Source organism: Notamacropus eugenii, chromosome 2, assembly GCF_028372415.1.
Source record: "Notamacropus eugenii isolate mMacEug1 chromosome 2, mMacEug1.pri_v2, whole genome shotgun sequence".
Taxonomy (NCBI): Eukaryota; Metazoa; Chordata; class Mammalia; order Diprotodontia; family Macropodidae; genus Notamacropus; species Notamacropus eugenii.
This window is the reverse complement of record NC_092873.1, coordinates 247,135,837-247,151,748: the sequence shown is the minus strand read 5'-3', so window position 1 is coordinate 247,151,748 and position 15,912 is coordinate 247,135,837. Positions and strand designations below refer to the sequence as shown.

Here is a 15,912-nt window from a genome sequence, read left to right as displayed (position 1 = left end):
TATTCAGAGTGGGTATGAAGCAATTGTACTGATTTGGGTTTCACTTCTTTCTTCTACTGCCCACACTGTGGTAATGGTGCTAATGAGCATGGGAAAAGTAAAATACAGAGGAGAGAATCAGAAGGAAGTAAGTGGGATCATGTGCAAACACAATGATGGATTTCTAAAGAGCAGAGTTAGCTATATTTGTCTTCTTTTGCTCTGGACCTATGTTTACATGCAGAACTCTAGTGTGGAAAATTCCTATAGTGATACACACTGGTCTGTAAAGTGCAGTTTTAGAAAGCTAAAAGTGTGAGATCTCTTGCCCAGGGTCACACAGTTAATATATATCAAAGGCAGGACTTGAACATACATCCTCCTGACTCAAGGGTAACCTTCTAACCACTACTACCAGGATGCTTTTTAATTTATTTTTAAATACTTTTCTCATTATGAATTTGGCATTCATCAGTAACAATGAGCATTTCTATATACAAAGACTAGAAAATGAGGATCATACATGAAATCATGAAGCTTTTGCAATATAGCTTGTTGTTTTTGTAAGGAATATATCAAATTTAACATGATTGTACCAATATTGCTCATCTTGTCTGTGTATACCTCAGAACCTTTCTATTCTCTTTGGTACATTTTTCAATGTTTCATTGATGTTCTTTTCTTTTTTTTTTTTGTATTGTCACTTATCACCTTTGTATTATCACTTCTTTATATCCCCATAATACAACTGACCCTCCATACTAGGATACTTTTACAATAAATGTGTAAAGTCAGCTTGTTCTTTTCCTCTTAAATAAAGAGTTCATACTCAAAATTTTATGGGATTATTGAATATTTTTCAGCATCTAATAATAAAAGCCTGACCAAGGTTGGAAGGGCTATGGGAAAACAGGCACATTAATTCTTTTTTGGTAGAGTGATTTGCTCTTTTCCTCTTAAATAATATAAATCCATACCTAAAATTATGCAGCATTGTTGAATATTTTTCAGCACTTAAGAATGAAAGACTAACAAATATTGGAGGTGCTATGGGAAGACAGGCACATCAATTCACTGTTAGAACTGTGAATTGGTCTAGCCATTCTGAAAAGCAATTTGGAGCTATGCTCAAAAAGTCTGGGCATTTCTTTTGACCCAACAATCCAACTACTAGGTCTATATCCCCAGGTGATCAAAGAAAAGGGAAAAGGCTCCACATGTACAAAAATATTTACAGCATCTCTTTTGTAGTGGCAAAGAACTGAAAACTAAGGGGATTCCTATCAATAGGAGAGTGGCTGAACAAATCATGATAAATGAAAGTAGTAGAATATTATTCTCCTGTAAGAAATTATGAAAAGGGATAATTTTCAGAGAAACCTGGGAAGACTCATATGAACTAATAGAATGAAGTAAGGAGAACCAGGAGCACAATTATTAAATATTTCCAATTTATCTTTATGAACTGTGATTGATGCAAAGACCAGCCATGATTCTAGAAGACCAATGAATAAGAATGCTAACCAATTACTGTTAGGTGATAGATTCAAAGTACAGAATGAAACATATTTTTTGGACATGACTATTGTGGGAATTTTTTTCTATGTATATTTATTACAAGGGTCTTTTTCCCAATGGGAGAAAGGGAGAAAAATAGATTTTTGTTCATTGGAGTTTTTTTTTAAAAGAATGAAACTCTAAGAAACAATATAACATTAATTTAATCCATATTTTTAAGTCACCTCTATATTCCAGGTACTATGGTAGATACTGAAGCTACAAAAAAAAAAAAAAAAATGCAAACAGTCTCTGACCTCAAAGAGCTTATATTCTATAGGACAGAGAGTAATATGGAGACAGATAGGAAAACAAATCCAAGTTATATACGTAGAAAATAAGTGATTTTTGGGGGGAGTGAACGTGTTGTTGTGATTTGTCCTTCATTCTCAAAGAGGACCATGACATCAGGAAGGTAATGCCATAACTCCTGCAAGTGAATTGAATTTAAGCTGGGGAGGGATGTGAAAAGTCATCAGTCTCACTTTCTTCTCCAAAGCCATCTGGGTACAGTGGCAAGATGTAGATCAGGATGATGGGAGATAGCCCCTAGTGGGTGAGTAAAATGGAAGGAGATTTAGGAAACATCCACAGCAACTAGCCCTTGAGCTGATTGTTAAATGACCTGTAGGTGTATGGAGGAAGTGAGGAGAAAGAATATTCCAGGAATAGGGGATGTTACACATAACTATGTAAAGCTGTAGAAATGAGTGGTAGAATTTATGAGTGGGGCATTGTTAGCTAGAGTATAGAAAATGCGAATGGCAGTAAATGGAAATAAATCTGGAAAGCTAGCTTGGAGTTAGAAGTGAAGGTCTTTAAATGCCAAAGAGAAGTGTTTGTTTTTGATCTTAGAGTTAGCATGGTATGATGGAAAGGGCATCTAATATAGAGGATGACCTGGGTTCAAATTCTACTTCCGATATTATCTATGTGACTTCTGGCAATTCATTTAATCTCATTTAGTCTCAATTTCTTCATCTGTCACATTAGGGATTAGATAAGAAGGTCTTAAAAGTCTGTTTCAGCTCATTAGATTGTAAATTCCTTGAGGGAAGGGATTCTTCCTTTTTCATATTTCTATCCCCAGCACTTAGCAGCCTAGCACATAGCAGGCAATTAAATGTTTATTGATTGTTTGAGAGAGACTATGGCAGGGAAACCAATTAGGAGTTTACTGCAACAGTCTAAGAGAATGATCACAAGGAGCTGGGTGTGAATAGACATGATGTAAATGAAGAGGATGATGGATGCAAGTTATGTCTTGGAGGTTGAGTTGACCAAACATGGCAATTGAATGAAAGGGATTGTAGGAGAAGTAAAAGTTAAGTGTTAAGGAGGATTCCTAGATTCTGAACATGGGTAACTGGAAGGATGATGGTACCCTGTCTTTTTAACCTTATTGGATATTCTTCCCTTTTCTACACTTTGCAATCTAGCCAGCTATGTCTCTCGATGAGGATATAGTTCCTGTCTCCATGCCTTTCCCCTAACGGTTCAACTGTCTTATGCATAAAGCCTTTCCTTGTCCCACTAACTACTAGTGCTTTCCTTCCCAAACTAATTTTTATTTAGGCATTTGGTATATATTCAGTTATTCAATTCATATTTATGCTATATATACATATATTATTAAGTATTATTACATTACATTATATATTATTTGTCTTTTTATTAGAATGTAAATTCATTGAGAGAAGGGAATGTCATGTTTTTCTCTCGCATCCTCAGTGTCTAGAACATGGTAGACACTAAATGCTTCCTGGCTGATTGACAGAAATAAAAAATTTAGGAACTAGTAGTGCGGTTTTTTAAAGGAGGAGCTAAATAGTGAGTTTATTTTTAGATATGTGAATTTGAGATGCCTATAAGACATCTTAAGGCATCTAAGAGAGGTATCCAGAGGAAGTTGTAGCTGTGCAAATATGCAGATTTGGGAGTTATCTGCATAGACATGGTAGTACTTGTCTATCTCCCTGGTGCCTCTTGAGAGCCAGGTCTGTTTCACGGTTATCTTTGTACCCTCAGTATCTAGCACAATGCCTGGAATATAGTTAGTGATTTTAAAATGATTATTGATCGAATGAGTTATTCATTGTGTCCTCTCTGCCACCCAGCCCCATGCTGCCTAAATGGGGGGCACTAAAAGAATAGTTGATGGATGGACTAATTCAAAAGAATCAAGGAGGTAAGCTTTGATAATATCATCTTAAAGGACAGAGAGTTCAGAACATTTCCAGGAAAGAAACATCTAGCTTTTCCAAGAGCTCTCCTGACAAAGTGCTTGACTAAATGGGAACACTGTGGCTTGCTCTTCCTTTGATATCTGTATATATGTGTGTATGTGTTATGATGCTCAGTCACATTAATAGGTTACTTTTGTGCGCTCTTCAGGAAAGGAGAAGAAACCCTTCCCTGGTGTTCAGTGCTGACAAAGATGTTGTTTTTTTCCTCTTTATTCTCTTTCAGTTTGCATTGCTATTTAGTTGAATTAGTTGGGCACAGTCTGTTTCTGCTATGAACAAATAAAAATAGCCTCTTCATCTGAGTTAATGTAATTGACTCAAGTAATTCACAGGGTGTTAAAAGAATTCGGAGCTATTAGAGCTTCCTTCTATTTCTGAGGATTGCTGTTAAGACAATCTATATAATTGAAGTAGAAGTTTCTGAATCTTGTCTTCTCCCACTAATAGTGAATTGTAGCTTCAATAATTCTTCACCTAAGTTGTAGCGTTTTCAGATACTGGAGTAAATTGACATTTTGCCTTTTATGCAGTATTTTCCAAAAGAACTTGGAGTCCTAAACCATCAAAATAGTAGCTATATACCTTGATAACTGCAGCTTTGATAATATTCATTGTTGATTTGTGAAAGGGAAGTGTCATTTTGCTTCCCAAACTAGTTGTTAAATTTAGAAAAAGTAATGGGGAAGTATGTCTATGGGCCTCTCTAGTGATCCATCCCTTGAGACTGCATACTCAGCAATTGAGATAAGGAAAGAATGATCTGGAACAACATCATAATGCATTGGTATGCGCTCCAAAAATTTGCAGTATGCTGAATAAAGTTGAGGAAATGATAGATAATGTGTCTTCTAAATTAAATGAACTGTATATGACTTAGAGGATTTAGAGATGGGACCATAGAAATCACCTAATATAATCTCATTTTTCAGATGAGGAAACTGAGCACCAGAAAAATTTAAATGATTTACCCATGGTCTTAAGCTGTACAAATAGGACTCATACCTCAAAATTCAGAGGGGACAAAATTCAAGAAAAAGCTCAGTAACATAAAGCCCAGGACCTCTGATGTCTATGCACAAATACACAAAATATGGCCAAGAAGCAAGAAAAGCTGGAAATCTAAATGCAAGTAGACAAATTTTATATCATCCAGAATACTGAAATTTGATGAGATCATGACTGGAAAATGACTTTGCTGGAAGGTATGGCATTCGAAATCATCCAATAAACAGATGTCTCTTATGTGCCCAGTATAGCAATTGAGTCTGGAGTACAAAAGGGAAATCAATAGTTACTAAGGAAACACTTAACTGCCCTTAATGAATTCACATTTAGGCTCAGATGACCTATATCTCAGGGTACTGAAATGATTGGCAGATATTAAACCACTCTTAGTGGTCTTTGAAAGACTGGAAAAGTCATTAACAATTGGAGAAGGATAAATATCCCAATTTTTGGTGAAGGAAAGAGAAAGGAAAACTACAGGGAAACAAACATGATTTGAACTGCTGGCAAAATTCTAGAAGATATGATCATTAAAGAGATAGTTAGGGAAACCTTAGAAAAAGAAGCAGTGATCAAAGACTTAGCCATTAAGAACAAGTCATAATGGACTAAACATTATTTCCTTCTTTTGCAACATTCCAAGATTGGGATATTAAGGGAATTGGGCTGATCTAACTTAACCTAGGTTTTAAACAAAATATTTGGTAAAATCTCTCATGCCATTCTGGTAGAAAAGGAGAGATGTCTACTAGATGATAATACCATTTGATTCATTACATCGACACCATAAAGAGTGGTCATTAATGATTTGATGTGATCTGCAACACTTTTATGAGTAATTTGGATAAAGGTACAGATAAGATAAAGGGCAGCTAGTTGGTACAAAGAGTAGAACCTGGATATAGGAAGACAGAGTTCAAATCTAGCCTCAGATACTTACCAGCTGTACAACTTTGGGCAAGTCATTTCACCCTATTTGAGTCTGTTTCCTTATCTCTAAAATGAGCTGGAGAAGAAGTGGCAAACCATCCTAATATCTTTGCCAAGAAAACCCCAAATAAGTTCACAAAGAGCAGGACATGACCGAATAACAACAATACAAACGTTGTACTAGGCTCTTTGGATATAATTTCCCACCAGCTTCGCTGCCTTTGGACTTCTTTGGATTTCTCCATCATACTTTCCTACTCCCCACACCCCTTCAGCTTCCTTTTGTGTATTGTCTTCCCCCTTGAATTATAAATTAAATTATAAACTCCTTGAGAGCAGTGACTGTTTTTTTAAAAATGTATATTTGTATCCCTATTTTCAGGAAGTGAGTGCCACATAGTAGTAGTCAAATGTTTATTGATTATTTGCTAAATCAGCCCCTACTTAAGGGGTTTGCACATAGGATTATATACAAAATACACAAAAATCCAAGGTAGTTTTGAGGAGGGTGGGAGTAGCATTGGCAGTTGGGATAATCAGGGAAGGCCATAACATAAGAGGAGGTATTGACCTGAGTTTTAAGGAAGTTAGGGATTCATTTTTCTGTCTCTAAATTCCTCCAGGGGATATAATAAGATTTCTAGCTAGATGAGACCTTAGAGATCATCCAGTCTAACCCTCTCATCTTTTTTTGTCATTTTCTCCCCAAATTTATTGGTTTTCAGTTTTCAACAATCACTTCCATAACTTCCAAATTCTCCCCTCTCTCCCCTCCTTCCCCAAGATGGCATGCAATCTTATATGGGCTCTATGCATACATTCCTATTAAATACATTTTCACATTAGTCATGTTGCTTAGAAGAATTAAAATGAATGGGAGAAACCATGAGAAAACAAAACAAAACATAACAAAAGAGAAAATAGTCTGCTTCATTCTGCATTCTGACTCCATAGTTCTTTCTTTGGGTAAGGATGGCATTTTGCATCATGAATCTTTTGGAAATGTTTTAGGTCTTTGCATTGCAGTGAAGGGCTAACTCTATCAAAAACAGTCATTGCACACTGTGGCTGTTACTGTGTATAACGTTCCCTGGTTCTGCTCGCTTCACTCAGCATCAGTTCATATAAATCTTTCCAGGTTTTGCGGAAGTCTCCCCGCTCATCATTTCTTATAGCACAATAATATTACATTACATTCCTATACCACAACTTATTTAGCCATTCCCCAATTGATGGGCACCCCCTCAATATCCAGTTCTTGGCCACCACAAAAAGAGCTGCTACAAATATTTTTGTACATGTGGGTCCTTTTCCCATTTTTATGCTCTCTTTGGGATACAGCCCTAGAAACCAACCCTCTCATCTTACAGATGAGGAAATGAAGGTCCAGAGGGTTAAATGACTTGCCCAAGGTCATATAGTTAGAAGTCACCAAAGCTTTAGCATTTGGATGTTATTTACATTGCTGTATTATTCTGTTGATACAAAGAGAATTAGGAGATAAAATGAGTTAGGGCTCTTTTTTGGGGGCTTGGTAATAGGAAATAGATATTCGTAGACTCGAACCACAGAATACCAGAGAAGGAAGGAAGATCAGAATTATCCAGCCCAATTGGGCGTAGAGCGAGAGCTCCTACTACATCATTGCCTACAAATGGGCACACAGTTTCTAACTGAATACCTCCAGAATTGATACATTTTGAGGACTGCAAGCCTGTAAAATAGAATAACAAGTAGGACTCAGATACTTGTTTATTTCTTGCTTCCCTCTCCCACCTCCCCCTTTTTGTGCTTCCAGCTTTCACCATTTATGTATGTTAACTCACTACTCATGCCAAATTATAAAAGAATGGAAAATCTTCATGATTAATATTTAAAACATTAAGAGCATCAGAAAGCATTAAGGAGACATACCATATGGCCTTTAGGCACAGCTATGCAAGTATTAAATATAGCCATGCTATCATAAGTGTCTAAAGTGGTTTGGTAATTTAATACTATGTGACATAGTGAAAGGTAATTTGGCTTTTATTTCTAAGGGAAGGTACTCCACATGTGGGCTTGTAAAAGAAGAGTAGAAATTAAAACCTTAAGTGAGTTATATATTACTTAAGCAACTTTAAAAAACCAACGCCATAGTTCTAATTTTCTTAAAGCTGAATCTGTTCCTTTATTCATTAATTTATTTTTGACAAGTAAAAACCCAAGTTTTGCTATAATCTTATACTTTGGGAAAGTTGTAAGAATTAATCACTAATCACCCAGAGAGAGAAGTTAATGTATTGTTAGAATAATTTTAAAAACAATTTTGAATTCATATTCAACAGGACATAATGGAAATTTCATGCAGTAGGCTGTGCAGTCTTTAGTTTCACTCCATGGGAAATTAGAGCTGTTAAATTAGCAGGAGGTAGCCTCCCCCATTGTTCTTTGAATGTAATAGAAGTCTGTTAAGAGTTAGCAGAAAAAAATTAATAAAATCTGTGCTATTAAAGACTTCAGAACTCAAATATACCCTATTGCTCTCTGTTTCTTGCATATAAAACTTGGCATTCAAATTCTATGTGTGTTGCTGTATTTAACCTGTAAAACTAATTTAGGTGAAGAATGAAAACAATAAATTCTTACTGAATTAGCTGAGTTTTTGAAGGTAGTGTCAAAGCTGAAAGATGTTGCATTTATTTTCCTGGCTGGATATTTTAATGATCAGATTCATTATTTCTTTACAAAGCTCAGTACCCAGGGCTAGAGAAAAATGTCTCTATCATTAAACAATTGCATAATTCCATGGACTGGAATCTATGTATTGATTTGAAAAACATCCATAGATAAGGAATTATAAAAGGTATTGTTCTATGATGAAAGGATAAATGGTTCTTGAACTGACAGATGAATTCAAGCTAGCCATCTACATTTTATACCTGTGTTTGACACCTCACAGGTGCTTTCCTGGAAGGAACTTTGCTGTGCTTAAAGTTTTGTCAGTGAATTCCTTTTTTTCATTCCTTAAAGGAATGCTGGTTGTGTAGTTCCTTTAACATTAGATTTCCACTTATCAACTTTGTAAGCCCAAGCAATTTAGGGAATACATCTGAGGCTAAACAAAATTCCCCTCAACCTCCATGTTATATATGCTAATCTTCTCCTTGATCAGAGGAAATAGATCTGGGAGCAACCGTAGAATTTAGTCTAACTTAACAGCTGTGGGAAATCTGTGTCTTCAAGGCCACATGTGGCTCTCTAGGTCCTCAAGTGTAACCCTTTGACTGAATCTACTACTTTTTCTTTCTTGGTAATCTCATTAGATTCTTGACTAATAGATTCAACTATCACCTCTATGCTGATGACTTTCAAATAAATTTATACGTTCCATTCTTGCTCTCTCTGGGGCACTAATCCCATTGTACATCTAGACCTCCATGTCCCACAGGCACCTCAAAATCAACACATCCAAAGCACAACTTATTATCTTTTCCTTTAAATTTCATCTCTTAATCATTTCATTTCTCTCAAGGGTGCTATCATTCTTCTAGTCACTCAGGTTAGAAACCTGGGAGTCACTCTTGACCCTTCTCTCTCCTTCACCCCAGAGTAATAAAGTAGTATCTTATATTACCAGAAGTCAAATCTTCTTGATTCTGCCTCCTCGATCATTTTTCATATTCATCACCTTTTTTCTATTCACACTATAACTATTCTGCTTCAGGTCCTCATTTTACCTCTTGCTTGGACTATTACAGTAGCTTCTAATTGTTCTCCCCACATCCTACTTCACCCCTGACTCCACCAATTTATCCTCTATGCAGTTGCCAAATTTGCAGGTATGGACATAGCACCCCTTGCTGAAGAAATTTCATTGTCTCTAGGAGAACATGCAAGCTCCTCTGTTTGGCATTTAGAACCCTTCACAATCTAGCTCCACCTTACCTTTCCAGGTTTATTGTGCTGGACTCCCATTTATGTACTCCACATATGAGCCCAGCTAGCTGACTTGTTTTTCTCCATCCTTGACATTTCACTTCCTGCCTCACAAGTGATCTTTAATTCCTGGGACTTTTTCTTCATCTTGCCTCTTGGAACCCTAACTCCCTTCAAGTCTCGGCTCAAAGGCCATCTCGTTCAAAACCTTTTTTTCCTTATTCCTTCAATTGTATATGTTCCTGATTACGCTGTATCACTTTGATCGAATATCACTTATTTGCTTATCTGTGAATATGTAAGCTCTTTGAGAGCAAGAACTGTCTTACTTGTGCATTTTAATTCCCAGAGCCTAGTCTAAGGGCTAGCATGTTGTAAGTGCTTAATAAATGCATGCTGATTAACTGCTAAATTGTCAGTTTGTTGAATTGAACCAAATTGTCTAGTTCAAGGCCACATAAGTACTAAGTATCAGAGCCATTGATTCCAAGTCCTGAATCTATTTAGTGTACTATTTGCCTTTTATTATACCATATTTCTTGTCCCGTCCATTTTTGAGATGCTTTAATTAAACAGTCTCAGTATTCCTAAACTTCCCGTTACTTCCTACCATCAGTTCCTTTGCTCATGCAATGAGAAAATCTTTAGGATAAAATCTGTGTTTCTGAGAAGGTTGTAACCAAGTTTAGTTCTGGTAGTTACAGAGTATCTCAGATTCACATGACATCCCATTACTGCTTTCCTTTTCCTTTTTTTTTTTTTTAAACTCTCACTTCCTATTGCATATCAATGAGGATTTATGATTTTAAAGCCTACAATGGAACTAAAACAGTACCTATTTCTTTTGAACAATGTAATTCACTCATAGCAATGGTAATTGCCATATGAATATTTAGCCTCCTACTCCCATGTCTCTTGTTACCTAGGTGATTCTTCCTGGGAAATCAGGCACAAGGTAAAGCAAGTTGTAGTGAGTTACTGGTATGACTTCAGGGTATCTTCTTTTAGCTTTGCTTGTGAATAAGAGACACATTGGCTCTAGAGCTGGCCTCCTTACTGGTTATCTTTTTCCCTACCCCAAAATCTCTGAGTTTAGCTGAGGGAACATGTTGGGGAGCCTGTCTTTTTCTTTATATGCTTTTCTATTCTTTCAGTGCCAGTGACACTTTTTGGAGACATGACTATAGGTTAGGTACAAATGCCATGGCATTGTGACTCTCATGGAATACATTTTGGGAGATGGTTCCATTTTCTCTCTTGAAGATTGGTGTACTGGGAATATATCCTAGGTTGTATAGCATTTGTGACTTCATCATGATTTTGTCCTTTACAAAACAGAGTATTTACTATGTGCCAGGCATTGTGCTAAGCACTGGGGATACCAATACAGCCAAGTAAAAGAGTTGTATTGAACTGTGTGATCCTTATTAATCATTTATCTGTTTGGCACCCCAAGAAATATCCTAAAGATTATTCTTATAAATAAATAAAAATAAAACAAATTTCAGAATCATTATTGACATGCATTGGTAGAATAAGTTTCTTCATTGAGGAACTGTTTATTATTATGTTTCGATTATATTATATTATTATTATATCCTTATACTGATGAAATTCCGTGTCCTGACAAATAATGAAAACAAATGAATATGAAAAATTCATAGAAATATTTGAAGACTTGTATTAACAGAATCAGGAGAACAATATATTCAACAAGTATAATACAAATGGTAACACCACCAAAAGGCGATCAAATCCCATTTGCATACAATACAAATTTTGAGTTGTATAACTCAAGGGAGTTATATTCTAATGGAGAAAGGCAAATCCAAATGCACCACATTTAAAGTCTCTGAAATTTTCCCGTCATTAATTGATATTACCACAGTAAAGAAAATGGTTCTTATTTTAAGCAGGTATAATTCAGACTTGATGGCACCTATTTCTTCCAGAAAATACCTTTCCTGGTGTCTGAAGAGACATATCACATAAACCATGTGAAAGCTTGGGAAGGCATGTCCATTCTTGGCCCTGTTTTCTAACTTCAAGGCCAGTCCTGAACTAGTTGATGCAGGGTTAGACTTTTCTAGTGGCATGAACTTTGTGACTTCTCAGATAACCCTTCCATTTACATAAGGAAGAGATGATGGGAGAACATTCTGCTGAATTCTACCTCTCCCTCCTCCAACTACCCCGAGAGAACATTTATGCAAACCTATCAAGAAACTTTGTCCAGTGGCTGGACATCATGGGATTTTTCTCGACATTTCTTGGCTGCTTGGAGGAAGTTTATTTTAGTTTAGTTTAGTTATAGTTGTCTTTCCTCCCAGTTCCACCTACCTCATTCTGGGGGAAAAACGTGTTAATCCCTCCACTACACATGGAAACCTGGTTACAACTACTTACTCTGTGAACAACTAGTTACATATTTCCATGACATCCAATTATAAATATTACAACATTTCTGGCAAAAGTATTATAAGTTCAGATCATAAAAATACTTTGTTGAAACTCAGTCTTGGGTAGCTAGGTGGCACAGTGGATAGAACACTGGCCCTGAAGTTAGAAGGACCTACGTTCAAATCTGGCCTCACACTTACTACCTGTGTGACCCCGGGCAAATCACGTATCCCCAATTACCAAAAAGGAAAGAAGAAAACTCAGTCTGAAAATCTCTTGTACTTTAATTTCAAAAAATCTCTCTGAATTTTATTGCGTTTTTTCCCATTCCATAATCATTTCCACTTAATTTCCCCTGTTGAATCCTCTTTTGGAACAAAGGTAAAGATCATTACAATGGTTGAGAATTTGATTGCCTTTGGTGTTGCTACCATTTATATTATTATGGTTGTTGAATATGTTGTTCTCCTGATTCTGTTTACTCTTCATCTGTTAATACAAGTTTTCAAATATTTCTATGAATTTTTCATATTAATTTGTTTTCGTTATTTGTCAGGACATGGAATTTCATCAGTGTAGGGATATAATAATAATAATATAATATAATCAAAATGTAATAATAAATAGTTCCTCAATGAAGAAATTTGCTCTACCCATTCATGTCAATAATGATTCTGAAATTTGTTTTATTTTTATTTATTTATAAAAATAATCTTTAGGATATTTCTTGGGGTACCAAATAGGTAAATGATTAGCAAGAATTACACAGCTCAGTAGGTCATCCTGACTCCAAGACTGGCTCTCTATCCATGATGACATGCTGTCTCTCTCACAATTTCTTACAATTCAATAATATTACATTCCTTTCAGATATCACAGTGATGTAGTCCTTTCCCAGTTGGTGGGTTCTCATGGTTTGTTTTTGTGTGTGTCTGTGTGTGTGACTACAAAAGCATTTGCTTTTAAAATTGAATACTGTAACATCTCTATAGAGTAAAGATAAGGGGAAACCTAACCTAGAAGAGGGACAATAGTGGTTGAGGGTGGACTGAGAGTGGTAGGCTGGTAGTGGCATGAGAATTGGTTGTAGAGGGAGAAACAAATGTGTCAACTTAGCCTACACATGAACTCTCACATTCTTGGTCTACTCAGGTGATCAGATGATTTGTTTACTGGAGAAAGGGTTGCAAAATGGACTGGCACCTGCCACAGTGCATCGCATGAAGCAGCATTTGTAGATTTACTGATTGTCACCAAATACTCAGCTAGAATGCTGGACTTTGAGTTAGGAAGATCTGAGTTCAAATATGGCCTCCAACATTTATTACTAGTGTGATCCTAGGCAAGACACTTAACCTCTGTTTGGCTCAGTTTCTCTACAATAAAATTCAGCTAATAACATCACCTAATCCTCTGAGTAAGGCTCAGATGAGAAATAATTGTAAAAAACATTTAGCAACAAATAATAATAATTAATATTTCATCAATAAAAATAGCTTAGCCTGTAATATAGTAGGCCCTACATAATTGCATATTCTCTTTCCTTCTCCTATAAGCAGTTAAACAAATAAATCAACCAACCAAAAGAATTCAACCAAAGTGTCTGTGAAGACAAAGCCATTTGGAAATTCACTCCTGTAAAATGCCATATGCAGAATAAATTTAACGACTGTCTTCTTCTCTCTGTCATTAGTTTGTCTTTCAGGGACCAGCTCCAATTGTCCTGGTCTCTATCTGGTCACTGGACCTCGATGGCTCCGGATGAAAAAGTGAGGCTGGTGACTTTGCACTGCTCTCTCTCATTTAAATCTAATTCACTTGAAAGTCACGGCATCACCTTCCTGACATCATGGTCCTCTTTGAGAATGAAGGACAACAACAGTTTGTTTTTCAAAGCCCTTCACGATCTAGCCCTCTCCAACCTATCTATTCTTAAACTTTCCTGTATTTTAGGTCCCTTTACATGCCCTGTGTCTCAGTGAGAACTGGCCTCTTTGGTGTTTCTCACACATGATGCTCCATCTCTCTTCTCTGAGCATTTTCACTTGCTGTCTCCCATGCCTGTGTCTCTCTCTTCATCTCTGCCTTCTAGCTTCACCAAGTTCCTTAAAATCTCAGCTAAAACCTCATCTTCTGCAAGGGGCCCTTCCCAGTTCCTCTTAATTTTCGTACCTTCCCTCTGAGATCAGCTCAATTTATCCTCTAAATATCTTGATTGTATGTAGTTTTCATGTTATCTCCCCCATTAGACTGTACATCCTTTAAGACCAGGGACTATTTTTTAACCTTTATTTTTATACACGGTGCCTAGCATATAATAAGAGCTCAATAAATGCTAATTGATCTACTGTCTCTCCTCCTTCACACTGGACATAAATACATGAGTTTTGAAAATAATACATCATTATAGCACCTTATTCCTGAGCCATTGTCTAAGAAATAGACTGTAGTAATACAAGGTGGAGTTATCACAGTTTTAACCTTTTCTTTCAGTGTCAAAAGCCTCTTCAAAATGATTCTCCTTTGTACATAATAATGACACATTGATAGATCCAGAGAAAGGAATATCTGAATTCATTCATATACTTTTCATGAGTGTTGTATGCTTTGTGAAAAGTCATAGAGTTCAAATAGGATTAGAAATAGAATTCAAAAGGATTAAAATGTTTATTTCATTCTACTTTTTTCCAGAAAACCTTCAACTGTGAAAAAATATCAAACTTAAGTGTCTGAGATATATACATAGCCATCCAGGCTTTCTCTGAGATTCGGTTTCCATGGCTACATAGTTTTCAAGTTCATCCTCCTGGTAAGACCTTGGGTAGTTATGATAATCAGTTTACTACTGTAGAGTAAAGAGGAATTATGGTGCAGTGGGAAAAGCCCTAACTTTGAACTACAAAGATCAGTGGTCAGGTTCTATCCCTGTCACATAAACCTGTATGACTTTGGGCAAATTATTTAACCTCTGTGGACCTCAGTTTACTCATCTGTAAAATGAGGAGATTGAACTAGTTGGCCTTTAAGATTCCTTCTATCACTAAATTTATGACCCCATGTTGACTCATCCTGCTGCTATAGTGGGAGGTTTAGATTTCTCTTTGGACAACTAACTGTATCCAGGCTGATAAGCTGAGTAAGAACTTATATGCTTTTTCTTGACTAGACCAGAGGTAAGCAAAATTAGAGTAAGATAGGTCATAATTATGCTTGATTTTGATATATGTAATTAATTCATCTTAAAAACCAAGTTGTACTTTTGCCTGTTGAGTAACTAAAGGGCCCAAGATCATATACCCTTTGTTTTGCTAACTTGCAAGCCTGAAATATGTATCTATTATCTTGGATCAGATTCACATACTCAAGGACTTGACTTGCATTGTCAGATAACTCCTTTTAAATAAGTTAATTTTTTTTGCAAGCCAAATATCCTTTTTCTTTCTTCCTTAAAATGGAGTTCTTGATGGCAATTGTGGTTTCTTTTAATTCTAATATAATTTTTTGAAAAAAATCTCCATTGTTTACCATCAGGCAGGCTATTGACGATATGTGAAATTGAAGCAATTAAGTGGTATACAACATATGTATTCCACAAATATAATTTTATATTATTTAGATATGTTTATATGTATACATATAATGCATCTGTACATGCATATATTCATTTGTACAAACATACATGTAGTAACTGAAAGAAAAATTGAGCAGTTTCTGAAAGTTTTTGAACGGGAGGGTAAAATGCTTATTTGCACACTAGAAGTAGTATTTGGGAAATGAAAAAGGATCGGATGAAAGAAGACCCTATTAGCTGTGTGACACTGGGCAAGTCACTTAACCTCTCCTTGCCTCAGTTTCCTCATTTGAAAATGGGATAATA

The 15,912-nt window shown here is 36.0% G+C and overlaps 1 protein-coding gene across 4 annotated transcripts in view; it reads left to right on the top strand.

The window, feature by feature from the left end:
- IPCEF1 (interaction protein for cytohesin exchange factors 1) overlaps positions 1-15,912 on the top strand; it is a 207,826-nt gene that overhangs the window by 57,559 nt on the left and 134,355 nt on the right. For all 4 annotated transcript variants that reach the window (XM_072643746.1, XM_072643745.1, XM_072643749.1 and 1 more), the window contains exon 2: positions 14,727-14,844. The gene's annotated coding sequence lies outside the window, so the exon portion shown is untranslated. The remainder of the gene's footprint in view (positions 1-14,726; positions 14,845-15,912) is intronic.